Source organism: Rutilus rutilus (genome assembly GCF_951802725.1).
Source record: "Rutilus rutilus genome assembly, chromosome: 12".
Classification (NCBI taxonomy): domain Eukaryota; kingdom Metazoa; phylum Chordata; class Actinopteri; order Cypriniformes; family Leuciscidae; genus Rutilus; species Rutilus rutilus.
Window position 1 is genome coordinate 38,606,430 of NC_140217.1, and position 13,841 is coordinate 38,620,270.

The 13,841-nt window shown below is 37.4% G+C and overlaps 1 protein-coding gene across 3 annotated transcripts in view; it reads left to right on the plus strand.

Moving 5' to 3' along the window:
* The first annotated feature begins 924 nt into the window (after window positions 1-924).
* Window positions 925-13,841, plus strand: part of syt2b (synaptotagmin IIb) — a 46,631-nt gene continuing 33,714 nt past the window's right edge. The window contains exons 1-2 of one of the 3 annotated variants that reach the window (XM_084425276.1): window positions 925-1,145; window positions 1,360-1,459. The gene's annotated coding sequence lies outside the window, so the exon portion shown is untranslated. The other 2 variants (XM_084425274.1, XM_084425275.1) reach the window with 2 other exon arrangements.

Genomic DNA, 13,841 nt, shown 5'->3' on the forward strand with positions numbered 1-13,841 from the left:
GGTCAGGAGGAACTCAGGATCGGCTGTTATGTGGCTTGAAAATGATAGGCTATACAAATTACTGTGCACAACTAATTAATAAGATGCCATTTAAAAAACAAAAACAATTTAAAAATATATATTTATTGTGAGAAAAAAAATTGTGACAGGAGAAGCATTGTCAGTCTTTATGAAAGAATGTCAACGGTTATTTTAGCGGTCGATCTGACGAGAATCTACTGTGGTTTATGGATCGGTTATTGCTTTTGTTTCATCTCCATGTTAGAACATCAAAATTACGGTAAATGACGCTAAACCTACATTTTGTACTTTTATAATACGTTATTTCGGTTCACTATATCAATATTTATTACAAAAAACTGGTTTATCTTTGTGTTGTGGACGGCAAGTCAGTAACACGGACATGATTATTTATATCTCGCTGTTCAGCAAGTGAGCCAGACGTTGGACTTTGATTTAGATCAGTGAAGTATTCATCAGAATTTTTAATACCATCTAACGTTAGTGAAAATATAAGCTCAGCTATATAATATCAGCTCATTAGAGATGATATTCAGGCTACACTGGTTATGTTTTCGATTCACAAAAAAAAAAAAAAAAACGATCATTTGTTTTTTAATAGGTCCACATTGGTCATCTTTTACCCAACTGACAGCTCGACAAAGATTTCTTGCCATTATTTCATGGTACATTGTCTCTTTATTTATTCATATTCAATACAATTTGGGTAATAATATGTCGTTTGTTTTGCCGCTACGCTAAAGATTCATCAGATGAGGATCCACAACAACGCGATCATCCCTGGAGAGGCAACAACGTCTTTCGCGCTTCTCTCTTCCGCTCGTTGATTGGTTACTGCGCCTCTTCTCGCCCCGCCCCCTCGCGTTCTCCTCCCTGCTGTTCCTCCTCTCACTCTCTCATCCTGCCTGATTTTCACAGCTCAGCATTCTCAGTGCATGTAGTGTAGGTTTTTTAAAAGCAGGAGGGGTGGGATGGAGAAAAATCCCTCCTCACCCAATTGGAAACGGGAGGACTTTTTATTGAGCCGTGACTGAGCCAATGACAGCCCAGTGCCGGGAAATACAGCAGTGAAACATCAGGGGCTGTGGTGCTGAGCAAAGACTGCTGGGTGTGAGACTGGAAATGTGTGTGTGTACATGAGAGCACCTCTGCATCTGTCCTGATCCGAGCTATTGTGTGTGTGTGTGTATGTGTGCATGAGCGTGGGGGTGTGTAGAGGAAGACATCAGGGGTGTGTGTGTATGTGTGTGTGTGCTTGCATAGGTCTGTTATTTCCAACAAAACCAGAAGAGGATAAACCAAAAGTCTTGATTGTTGTCACTTTTGTTTTTTTCTAAGCTCTCCAAGTGCCCTGCGCGCTCTGCGAAGTTTCTTTCTACATCCCCCCTCTGCATCACCACCCTCCTCTTGGTGCAGTGAGGAGACACACGCTACAGAGGTAAGTACAGTATCCTCCTTTCATGCTAAAGCATGCCTTGTGTACTATGCAGTTTAACATTGAAATGCTTTCTTACAAGGATGCGAGTCTTAATGTAGCCTTTCGGTCATTAAAAATCAGTGAATGAAGGCGTACGGCAGAGAGGAGGGAGAGGAAGATCTTTGTAACTTTCTCAGCACACAGGAGAGTGCGAGTGCGTAGAGTCCTAGTGCTGCAGTATCACATTACATAATAGTGGCCGATGTGCGTAGAATAGAACTTGAGTCTCATAATTTGTACACACAATATGCATCTCTCAGTAACTCAGAGATGACACGTCACTGCTGGCTCTAGATATGCACGATGCATGATCAAATCCAGTTGCAGCGGTTTGTGCACTTTTAAATGTTATGTCAAGTTATTTTGCATTCCCCTAATGGGTTTGTTTGCATTGAAATACTACAATATTCTCCAGCAGCACCAATGAATTATTTAAGTTCTAGAGCGCTAGCTTTTTTTGCAGACTACTTAGGGTTGTCGTCCAGCAGAGCTCATTACTGCACGGCCAGCTGCTGATCGTTGCATCTTTTTGCTGATCCAGCTTTTCTGCTGACGACAGGCACAGATTTACTCGTCCTGTCTGCTGGCGAAGGATGCTATAAACTTGATTACCTTGATGTTTTTGTTTTTTTTACATTTAGAGAAGTGCATCTTCTGTTTTTTTCTCATTTAGCATGTTACATTATAAAAGGGCGCTGGTTTAACGAGCTGCGCTGAGGTCAGTTGTAAAAGTCAACCATTGTGTGTTCTGTTCATTCTTGCGTGTACCTTCACATACAGGCGCATTCCCATGCCTCAAAGATATCCCAGAAGGCCTGAAACAGGAAAAGGCAATTTAATCTCATTGATTGCGGTGGCGACCAGGTGAATAGTGTGTTGAAGAAAGAGAAATGCAGAGAGATAGATGACAGGGAGGTGCCTTGGGCCGAGTCGCTCCGGCTAAGTGCTTCGGGTCAGTCCTTGAGAGCTTCACATAATAAAGCACTCGTTTAGATTCAGAGTAGACCTCGCTCTACTCAAAGCAGAGGTGAGACAGAGGAGGCATCGCCGCATTGGACACACACACGCGCACACACACACACACACGCTTGTGTGGAGTCTGTTCAGTGGAGTGAACCCGTTTCCCCTTCCTGTAATTAATCATGGTCCCGTATTGCTGTAATGTTTGAAGAAGAACATTGTCTCTTTTTTTATGTTTTACAGTAATGGATGGGACTTGGGTTATAATGACGCAGTATCAGGACTCATAACTCAACATATACTCATAATGCGCCGTTATATAAAGAACGTCTTGCTCATCGTGAGGTTGCGTTTGGTCTTTGCTGTTTTAAGTATGTGTGAAGCCTGACGATTTTGCTTATTTGCGCTATATCAGTAACGCAACCAAACCCACTATTCCTCCATCTATATCTCTCGCTCTCTGGAGTGCCGTACGTTTTTAAAAGAGGATATCTGCTTGATGGCTCATGAAATTGAATGGTCTTTGCCTGCTGTAATCGTGTCTTGCTGAAATTGGGATTCGTTCACATAAAGCGTAAGGATCTCCCTGTGGTTCTTCTAATCAGAATGGGTTGAAATGACCATTAGCACAAATTAAATGCTTTCTTTTCTTTCTTTATAAACTAATATCATCACTTTGATAAAAGCCACAATATGAAATAGTGATTGCAGCATGGGTCAGCACTGGTCGCACAGTCAAAATATAAACAGTACAGTTAATTATGCATGTAAGCGTTCACGTCTGAGGATATATAAGGAGAGAGAGAGAGAGAGAGAGACCCATTTATTGATCGTCAGATTATTTAAAGGAGTAGTTCACTTCATTTACACACCCCAACATCATCCAAGATGTTCATGTCTTTCTTTCTTCAGTCGAAAATAAATTAAGGTTTGTGAGGAAAACATTCCAGGATATTTCTCCATATGGACTTCAATGAGGTCCAACGGTTTGAAGGTCCAAATTGCAGTTTCAGTGCAGCTTCAAACGGCTCTACACGATGCCAGCCGAGGAATAAGGGTCTTATCTAGAGAATTGATCGATTTCACATTACGTAATCGCGTTGAAAGGTCACTCGTGACGTGGGCGGAAGTACAGACCTAGTGTTTACAAAGCGAACGTGCAAAGAAAAAAGTAATACAAATAAATTAATAAAATAAAAGGTAAAACAACAATGTCGGAAAAAACGAGAGTTTTTTGCCCTACCCTACCTTTCTGAACTGGGACATGTGTGACCTTTCAGAGCTAGTGCAAGACAAGCTTTTGTGGTTAAAAAGTATATTATAAATGTTTTTTTGTTTTTTTTTTAATGACGGTTGATTTCGCTAGATAAGACCCTTATTCCTCGGCTGAGATCGTGCCCCTTTGAGGCTGCATTGAAACTGCAATTCGGTCCACTATATGGAGAAAAATCCTGGAATGTTTTCCTCAAAAACCTTCATTTCTTTTCGACTGGATAAAGAAAGACTTGAACATCTGGGATGATGGGGGGGTGTAAATTATCAGGAAATTTTAATTCTGAAGTGAACTACTAGTTTCTCCTTGTGTCAGTTTTGAAATGAAAGACAGCATCGTTAAACAACGAATAATTTCTACCTTTTTGTGTTTTTGTTTTGAGAATTTTGAGTAAATATTGTATAAAATAGGAATTTTATTTGCTTTTTTAATTGATTTTATTTCATTTGTTTTATGTCAGTATTTTATTTTATTTCATTACTTTTTATTATTTATCAATGCCCACCCTGCTCTCTTAGTGAATTATGAGTTAATATTTAGTAAAATAAGTGTTCATTATTTTATTTTTTATTTTTTATTCACACCCTGCGCTCCAGATATTGGGACCAGCCTTTAAAAAGCCTGTATCGGTGGAACACTATATATAAATACATAATATATTTGTCAATGTACAATGCCTCAGGTTCAATATTAATCAACCAATTGATCTGTCATCACTGATGCTGTATTGAAGGAATGATGAATGTTTTTCCACGAGGAAGCTGTTTAGATGGATCAGATTTGACCAGAAACTTGCATGCTTTCTTTTTTTATCACTTCCGGTTTAGTGCAGCTGCATTTTAAAGTGCGTAGTACAGGTTTCGATAGTATCATGTTCTATCTCTCTGTCTTTACCCATCCATCTGTACCTTCTCTTATTGCTCCGACGCAGCTTTGATTTAACAGCATCTTCCCTGTCACATCAATCACTCCTCATGTAATGGCTTCATAAACTCTGAGTGCTCAATGTGGGCAATGCAGAAATACAATTCCTTTGTTTCGCGATTCAAGAGCTCAGTCACGCCAGTCGTTCGGCCTCTACATGTGTTCATTCACAATGACAAAAGCACATATGTTTGGGTTTGTTTGATATACTAATGGATGTGATTGTGACTGCAGTGTTTAGGGAAAGCCAGAATACACACTAATGCTGGGGTTTTAATTCATCCCAGTGACACTCTCTGTAGATTGCATTATTACATCAATAGATGTTCTTTTTGTCAATTCATTTTTCATTTTTCTTTACTATTATCATTCATTTGCTATTATTGAAAGACATTCATGGCCAAACCTAGTCTTATCCTTCTTCTTTTTTTCATTTTTTATTGTATGTCACAGATAAGTTTTTTAAGCATTTGGAAGTGAATAAGAGTGATTTGTTTGCAAGATTTAGAAACACTGAGTCGTTGAAATGCCACTACACACGAAAGGTCGCATTTAAGCAGCATTTCCCCCTGTCCGTCAGAACTGATGATAGAGCAGCAATAGAGTTTGACGTGTTCGTGACAGCTCTATAACATAATATTTAGTAAGGACAGCCACGGTGCTGGGCTGGTAGATTTAGTGCCCTCAGGCTATGAGATGCTACAGCGTGCTGACTAAATCAGATGTGGAGGGTGAGTGTGTTAGTGGAAGGTGGGAGTGTTGGAAAACAAGGAATTGTGCCGTTCTGTGTCATTGACCCCCCTCGGCTGCTGTTGCTCGCTTTCAAAAGCTTTATAGAACTGGAAATGAGAGAACTGTGAACAGCGTGATTGTCAGTAAAATGTGGTCATAAATGGGTAAAAATTTATATTTTAATTTAGCATGGGCTGTGATGAAGTGTGACTCTCTTTACAGAAATTGTTCAATTACCCAGTAAAATAGTAAAAAAATTGACTGAATCAGAATGGAAAAGAGAAAAGCTTAATTTGAAAGCATTCACAACTAATAACAGAAATAAACTTTTATAAAAATAACAGCAAAAAATTATTTTACATAAAAAATATGATTTTTTTTTTGATGATTTCTTTAAAATCAATTTTAAAACTATCCAAACCCACTTTTTAATAGTTTGTCCATAGACTTACATTTTTAAAACTTTTCTTACTGATGAAATGTCATTGTGGTTTTGTCAGTCAAACCGATGGATTAGGCATTGACTTTTCTCTGTTATAGTCAGAAGTTAAAATCTATTGTCATGGAAATAACTCCAGGCACCGGTGGCATTTAGCTTTATGCTAATTTGATAATAATCTCTTTTGCATGTTTGTGCATGATTTAAATGATGTATGCATTCTTTTAAAACTTAACATAATTTTACAGTAAAAACCTGTCAGGTGAAGCAGCGCTGCTGTAGAATGAGGTGTGAGCGTTAGCAAACGGTTTGGTGGATGACTGTGGGCCACAGCGCCTCAGGCTCACACGGAGACTGGCGCACAGCTACTGGTGCAGTGTGTGTCCATCCCCCCCGATACACACACACACACGCGAGTATTGCTCAGAAAGCTCTTCTACACTCCACTGCCAATTCTGATAAAGACAAACGGAGCTGAAGTGTATGCTGCTGAATTACACTGTTTTGTGTATGTGTGTGTGTGTATGTGTGTTAGAGAGAGAGTGTTATCCCTTACAAACAAGTACTGTTGCTATACTATGGTACAATGACTATGAGAGAGTAATACCATGGTAATTTGATATACAAAGGTACTGAATGATTGCCATATTCATGTACAATGCTGTTTACTGGTGAAGGCTGTCACCGTATAGATATGTTAGATGATTTGCATGCATGTCAGACAGCCGATGTATGTTCAGAACCAGTGTTATTTTAGTATTATATACAGTACTATTATAGTATTTATTAATATTATGAATTTGCGTTTTTTTTATATATATTTTCACTTTTAATTGTCATAGTTTATTTTAAAAAACATAGTTCTGTTTAGCTTTATATATATTGTAATACAAGTTTTTTATGTTTAAGTTTTTCATCTAATATTTACATTTTATTTCAGCTTCATTACAATTAACAAAAAACATTTTAATAGTTTTAGTTTCGGTTAACAACAACAACACCCTTGGAACATGTTAAACGTGCGTCACTTTCTGCAGAGTTCATGCAAACATTACATTCAGAATCATTAATATTCATGATGTTATTCTGAATTGTGAATGCAGCTGGTGTGAACAACTAAACAGTTCGGATCGTAGCACAAGCTGATCGATACCAGCGCAGCAATTCAGCGCTGTCCCCCGAGAGCCCTGAACGCCTCTGATAGATGAGTTATATTGTGCATGCACGTCACACCGATGCTAGTTGAACGACTAATGGAAAAACTTCAGTAACGTAATTAAACTCACATCAGATGCGAAGCCAGAACTCTTTGCATGATAAGTGAGGGTCTTATCCTGGGATGAACAATATGTTGTACTTAATTAAAAACACTTTGTTATGCTCATTTCCTACCGCACCTTTATGCATTATTCAGTACTTGTGTGATTATGATATAAAATAGTGTACCGTATAATTGCATAAGCATGCATTTGTTAATACATCTGTGTGTTGTTTGTAATTCATGATATGCGAGTTGGATTCACAATCAGAAATATTTAAATGTTACAAACCTACATGCACCGTGAAAAGTGGCGCCTGCTGCAGACAGGTTTAGCTCCGCGTTTCGATTCGCCGTCCGCTTTTATGTCGGCTCATTAATGAATGATCGATGATCCATACTACGGCATGATCAAATTACCAGCTAGAACCACAGGCTGCAGAGAAGGAGTTCATATATTCTGATGCTGTAATAGACCAATTACACTGCTCTACTGCCCCCTCCTGGCGCTCTGTCATTAGGGACCGATAATAGCAGTGTGGCCTTCACTGGTTGACATGATAGAAGTTGTCGTTTTCTTTTACATCCTCATGCTTAGGGCTTTTGTGAAAGGAAAAGCTGGTTTAAGATCAGTTGTTTAGAGGATTTTGCAATGCACATTTTTCTTGATGACCACAAGGGTGAAATAATCCCACGTACTTGCATTGAAGGAGAGACATGAGCCACTTAGAGACTTAAAGGTTAAACACTCTTTGATTTTGACCTGTAATAAACCGCATACAACCAACTGTATAGCAATGCATTTCTTCAGGAAACTACAATCAAAGCAACATCCTATCCAGTTTGTTGTGTACGAGTGCAGTAGATTTGTTTTATGAATTACTGCAGGTTTATTTGGCGCTAAAGATAGAGAACACAAATGCCCGGTGATTAGTCAATGTGCTTGTTTCTCAGTGGGTCGGACATTTTCTGGGGTACTCGCTCACACTGACCTAGATTTGGATCCGTATCCGGTTTGGGACGGGAGGAAAATGTAGCTCTTTCTGTCGCCCACCTTACTGAACTCCGGCAGCCGATCAAACTATTTTAGGTGCCTGTGAGGGAAATATAAAGTGTGTGTGTCTGTGTGCATTTAATTGTTTAAATGCATGGCTGCGTCTGAAATCGCTCTCTTGAGTTGGCACTCATTTTGAATAAGTAATTACTTCACGGCTGCTATAAAAAGATGTCCTATATAGTATGATATGTGCAGTATGAATGTAATCTGGACATACGTTCTGCCATGTTGTCATTATCATGTGACTTACAAGCGTCAGTTATGTCATCGATTCACTGCCATTCATAAATCCTCCTCCAGTGGCCTCATGGGATAGTAAAGTGTCCATCATATGCACACTTCAGAATCTCGCCGGAAGAAGTAGGTCATCCGGGTACTTTTTTCCTACTCTTTTATGAGTGTTGTGAATTTGTCACATACTGTTTTTCGCCTACTATATGTAGTAGGGAAGTGTGTGATTTGGGACGCAGCCCAAGGTCACGTCTGGACCCCAAGATGTTCACTGTTTCAAACGCCCGATCAGAAGTGTCTGTTACGTCTTCATGTTGGAGTTTAGCACTTTAATACAGTCTTCATTTATAGCCTACATGTATAATAATAATAATTAATATTTACCGCTGGACAACATAATCAGCCACCAAAATATTTGATCTATAAGATGTATAGAAGTATTATTTGTTTATTGTATTTATACTATTATAGTAATTATTATTATTTTCTATTTTTATGTGTTCAGGCTCCAATTTGATTTTAGTTAATTTTGATATGTGCTTATGTCATATATTTTCATTTAATATCTCTATGTAGCTTTAATTTATTTTTATTTCATGGTTACTGTATATAGATTTAGTGCTAAAAGTTTAGTTAGTTGCAATGGCAACATTTCTCATTTTCATTTAAGTTCATTAGGTTTACGTATCTAATAATTATATTATATTTTATATTATTATATATATAATTAAACAATTAAACAAAAACAATTTCTCTAAAGTTTTAGTTTTAGTTAAAGGTATAGTGGAGGATCTTTCCGAATTTTAGATAAGACCCGCCCTCTCCACTTTTTGAATAAGTTTGATTGATTCACCAGAATGATTGACAATTAGGAGGACCAATAGTATAGGTGATCCACCCGGAAGTAAAAAATCCTCCGCTATACCTTTAACAATAACAACACAACAACACTTTTTCAATCAGGCTTTAAATAGAATACCTAAATCAAAACAAAAAGTGAGTATTCAGAAAAGGATCATCATATTATACACATTACATATTCTGTTTAAATAGTGTAATCGCCCTTCCGTCACTGTGTCTGTAACGTGCGTGGGTCAAAGCGGCACACGGCACTTGTGTTGAAGCCCTGACGCGAGTCATGTGAAGCGTCTTCAGAGAGTGTAGATGTGGGCCAGAGTTTCTGACTGGCCTAATTTGTTCGACCTTCGCGGCGGAGAGAAAGGCACTGCGGAGGAGAGAACTTGTTAAAGAGATCCTCTCCCTCACTGTGAGGCCGTGACTCCCTCCGCAGGTGCTCGCCGTCTCTCAGTTCACTCCAATCTGAGAGTATCTGCCAAATGAGTGTAGTTTCTGTGTAGCACTGCAGCTAATTTGCTCTCACGGCTTTACCAGAGGACTGCTGACTCACTTGTTCACAGTGTGTGCTGAAAAGCTTAATGCGTGTCATCCTTAAGGGGTTTCCTGTTCATAAACAGATACACTTTTTTCCCAGTGTTAATCCAGTGTCAGTGTAATCTGTTGTTTTTTTAACCAAGTCTTTCAAATATGTCTTTTGAACTGAACCAAATAAGTTTCAAATGGGTCTTTTACCACTGATCGTGATCGCCATTCAAAAGTAGTCATGTAATAAGCAACATTTAAAAAATATATATAGATATATATAACATAAATAATGTAAAGTAATGACCTTAAAGGAATAGTTCACTTAAAAATGAAAATTATGTCATCAACCAGACAGTTGATGGACCCCATTGACTTCCATAGTAGGAATAAAAATACTTTGGAAGTCAATGGGGTCCTTCTTCTTTTCAATATCTTCTTTTGTGTTCAGCAGAAGAAAGAAATTCATACAGATTTGAAACAACTTGAGACCGAATTTTCATTTTTAAGTGAACTATTCCTTTAATTCTCAGCAAACATTGGTATATGCTATCAGTTATTAATTGGCATATCATGCAATTAAATCTACTGGATTCTTTATTAGATTATATTTAGTTTTATAGATTTTATTTATTAATTGATTATGAACGTTATCTTAAAACCTAACTGCATCAAGCTTGCACGTCCTGAGATTGTGTTTTCTGCTTGCTATCTGCACACATCTATTCAGGGTGAACCTTGCCTTTTGTACTTTTCCACCAACAAGCCAAGATTTTGACAAGGGCATCAGTGATATCAGGTTTACACTGCCACTGCAATGTGTTAGAAATGCAGCAGTGAGTTCAAATTGCCTGCGCTGCAGTCGTCAGTTCGGTTTGCATTAACGGGGAGATCGGATCTGACAGGAGACAATGGCGGCGAAACGCCCTGAAAATGACAAGTTAGATAAGAGGGAATTTCCTGGAAATGACCCTAGCTTTTAATGGCCGCATCAATAATTTTCATCCTCTGAAAGGAGACCGTTGTCTTTTCGTCTTCAATGAGAAATTAAGACACAATGAATTCGATTCGATTTTACCGTGGAACCCTTGTGAATGTGATATATGTATTTGATTAGTTTCTTAAAAGGATATAGTTCACCCAAAAATTGCAGTTCTATCATTTACTCACACTCATGTTGTTTCAAACCTTTCGTTCTTCTGTAGAACACAAAGGTATATATTCTGTGTTATGTACTATTATAATAGGTATTCATATTTTGAATTAGCTTTTATATTTTATATAGTTTGCATTTAGTTTATGTTCTTTTGTCATTAGTAGTTTTTGTTTTCTTTTAGAAATGAATCGTTTTAGTAATTTTAAATATTTAATATAATATTTAAATATATAATAGTAATATTTCATCTTAATGTTTTTCATCTTAATATTTTATTTTATTTCAGCTTTATTTCCTAACTGAAAACTATTTTAATACAAAAGACAAATATATAACAAAAGAATTTTCATTAAAAAAAAATATATATATAATAATTATTACCAATGTGTGAACATTGATTTTTATGTGAAGGACACGCGCTCCAATGTTTAGGATAATGCCAAAAATAACCATTCTGTACTGTAATGTCAATTTTACATGCAAAGAAAAGGGATTATAGTCTATTATAGTGTAACATAGCCATATCTAAATATTCTAGAGTCTCAAATATACTTTATAATAAAAGAAAATGTTTCCATATTCATCTAAAGTTGCTCTCGGCAGCGTGGACGGGATGTTCGTTTACAGTACACCGCTCCAAAGATATTTACGACTTTGTACTTCTAAGCGAAGAACGAAAAAAGGTTCACCGTGAGTTTATCAGGACCTTTAGTCACGTTCAGTCTCGTAGATGTTACGCGTGCACGCGAGCAAACACGAGCAGTAAGTTGCTGGGTGCAGTTCACTTAACGGCCACCGGTGTCGCTAATAACAAGGTTTCTGAATTCTACATATCGCCCCTTTAAATATGCTGCAACCAGGGACTATTCCAGAGAAGAAAGTCAAAAAATGGGGAGCAAATAATCTCAGGATTTTCATTATTGTCTGTACTATCCATTTAAATTTCAGCCTCACTGTGATGCTATCAAATGCAAATTTAATGCTGGCCCAAAAGTTGTTTTTCAGACAGAATGACGCACACGTTACCTTTTCCCAAAGGCGTATCTGTTTCCTTCAGCGGGTCTGCAGTCTTGGAAATGGATTTCGTTATCAATCAAAATAACTGCACAGGGGGTCTGCAACTGGCCAGACGTGTTTTGAGTGTTTATGAACGGATTCAGTCTGAAATGCTTTCATTTATGCAATCATTTATGGCAAAAAGATTATTGTTATTATTATTATTGTTATTATTTTTTTGACTTGGGCCAGTAAGTAACCAGAATTAAGACTGCTGCCCTGTTTACCTCTTTTTGTTTATGGACCTTGGCAAAATGAACTTTACATAAGTTGTAAGTATTATTTGATTAGTGTTAAGAGCCTCAGTTTGTTACAGCATTACATCAGAATTACCAGAAGTTCCTCAGCTAAGCTTAACTGATTGGTATGCAGATTTGCATGACATGTTTTATTGGAAGTTGAAATTACAGTTCAACATTTGCGTATGCCATTTTTTGACTGATTGTACAGCTCTTTGTTTAACAAAATTAGTAATTATATTAGGGAGATAGCTCTGAAATCTTCTGTATTATTGTATAGAATTGAGCAATGGATGACTGTTCTTCTTCTGCAAGTTGAATACTTTCATATACGTTCACAAGTCATTTGAAAGCAGCTTCCCAGATAAGTGTGCTTCAATGCCACCGTGAACAGGTGAAATGTGGTGAAGAAAAAGATGGAGGAAGAAACCAGACTGTTATAGACGACTCTTTATATGATAGTTTGTAAAAGTGGGACATTCTCATTTAATTAAGAGCATGATTGCATTGGACAAAGTATTTATAAAAAGGATATTTATCAGTGACGAGCCATAGTTTGATATTTCCTGATTTGCTCTGTTATGCATCTTTGGGCTGAAGAGTAATTGAAGTAGAAAGCCCCGTTATTGATCATGTGGTTAATTAGCCCAAATGGGCTCAGGCCAATCTGTCTGGTCGCATTCCGATGAAGAGTGTGTAATGAGTACACAGCGAGTTGAAAGCGTTTGAGCTTTGACAACATCCACCCCATCGTCAAAAGAAAGAAATAATGAATTACATTTTGCTTAACGATGTTTGTTAGCATATTGAGTAGTTGTGCTTGCAGTCAATCATATTTTTTGTGATAACGCAGTGAAACATGCCAAATTGTTCAGACATCATTTTTGGCCAGGCTGTCATACAACGAAATTATGAACACACGAATAAACAAGAAAGAACCAATGAAATATTAATAACTGATTATATTGTAGTGGATATATGCTTTTTGTTTTTCTATGCATTTTGCCTTTTTTTTGTGTGCAAATAATTGTGTCAGATGAATACCTTAAAGGGATAGTTCACCCAAAAATGAAAATTCTCTCATTAATTACTCATCCTCATGTCGTTCCAAACCTGTAAGACTTTTGTTCATCTTTGAAACACAAATGAAGATGAAACGATGAAGCTTTCTGTCCCTCCATTGACAGCTACACAACTACCACTTCGACGCTTCAAAAGTTCATAAAGAGATTGTAAAACTAATCCATATGAACTAATCCAAATTTTCTGAAGTAATAATAAATAAGTATAGACAGATTTATTTATTTAAACGTAAAGTATGGAATTTTTCGCCGCTAGGGGTCGCTAGCCTCTTTACAATAACAAAGGTGTAGTTTGATGACGCAACATTTGCTAAGATTTATGGATCTTGTCGTCAACGTCAAGCCGACCGATCTAATAATGTTTATGGATGAGTAAATACATCGATGTTTTTATCATGACTGTGATATGAAGCAGGTCGGGATTGCTAAGAGACAGCTATCAGCTCCACACGCGACGCGAGTCCCGCGGATATAAAAGGAATAAGGACATTTCATTCTACTGAACTACACGCAAGTGCAGAATTATGACTCACAGGTCAGTTTATTAGACAAATTA